Source organism: Zingiber officinale, chromosome 11B, assembly GCF_018446385.1.
Source record: "Zingiber officinale cultivar Zhangliang chromosome 11B, Zo_v1.1, whole genome shotgun sequence".
In the NCBI taxonomy this organism is placed as follows: Eukaryota; Viridiplantae; Streptophyta; class Magnoliopsida; order Zingiberales; family Zingiberaceae; genus Zingiber; species Zingiber officinale.
Window position 1 is genome coordinate 74,555,482 of NC_056007.1, and position 1,303 is coordinate 74,556,784.

The window sequence follows — 1,303 nt, forward strand, 5'->3', positions numbered from 1 at the left end:
ACAGCAGATTTGAAGAAAAAGGCGTCAACAGAAAATAAAGCGATCAACACTCTACAGTGCGGACTAACAAGAGAAGAACTGAACAGAGTCGGTCCACATAAAAACGCTAAAGAGCTGTGGGACAAATTGATCGAGCTACATGAGGGAACGAGCGACGCCAAGGTAACAAAACGAGACATGCTTTTAAATAAAATTTTTAATATAAAAATGCAGGAAGGTGAAACGGCGAATCAGCTTCACGCAAGGATCAAGGACATCCTCAACGGGCTTCATGCGATAGGCCACCAGATGAAAAATAGAGACTTAATAAGGTACGCATTAAATGCTTTTCCACGTAATAGTTTGTGGGCATCAATTGTAGATGCCTACAAAATTTCTAAAAATCTTTCTAAGTTAAAATTAGACGAGCTTTTCTGTGAATTAGAATTACATGAACAAACTAATGCTGGAGCCAAGAAAGGTATAGCTTTATTTGCAGGTTCCTCCAAAGAAAAGAAGAGTAAGCCTGAATATGAAGAAGATTCCGACGAAGAACACCTGGTGAACTTGGTAAGAAAAATGTTCACCAGGAGAAAAAGGAGCTTCAGCAAAAAGGACCTTCAAAAGATCAGTTCTCCCTCAGAACAAAGGAACGTGACTTGCTTTGGCTGCAATAAAAAGGGACACTACAAGAACGAATGCCCAAAACTGAAGTTTGACAAACCGAAGCCAAACAAAAAGAAGGCCCTCAAAGCAACGTGGGACGACTCCTCGGACGAATCAGAGGAAGAAGAGCAGAAACATTAGAGCCACCTCGCACTGATGGCTCGCGAAGCTGAAACAGAAGACGAGTCGGAAGATGAAGACGGGTCTGAACCCGAAACAAGCCACGAGTCCGTACTCGTTTCCGAAGGCCCGAATGAGGTATATTTTAATTTTAAAAAAAAAATTTTAGAATTATTTCCTGTTTAAATAGTAAATTAATTAAACTAGAAAATGAAAACAAATCACTTCTGGAGGAAAATCAAAACCTCAAAGAACAAATAAAAAATTCAAATCCAACTCAAGATCTAACACTTGAGGAGGAGAATTTATCATTAAAAAATGAAATAAACAATTTAAAAGAGATGTTAGAAAAATTCACAACAAGATCAAAAAATTTAGACTTAATCCTAAATAATCAAAAAGCATGCTATAATAAAACCGGACTAGGATATAAGTCGAATTCAAATAAAACCTTCAAATCATTAATAACTCAATACAAATCAACCAATCTAGCTTGGGTTCCGAAAGCGTGCTTAACTACGCAAATAGGACTTAATCA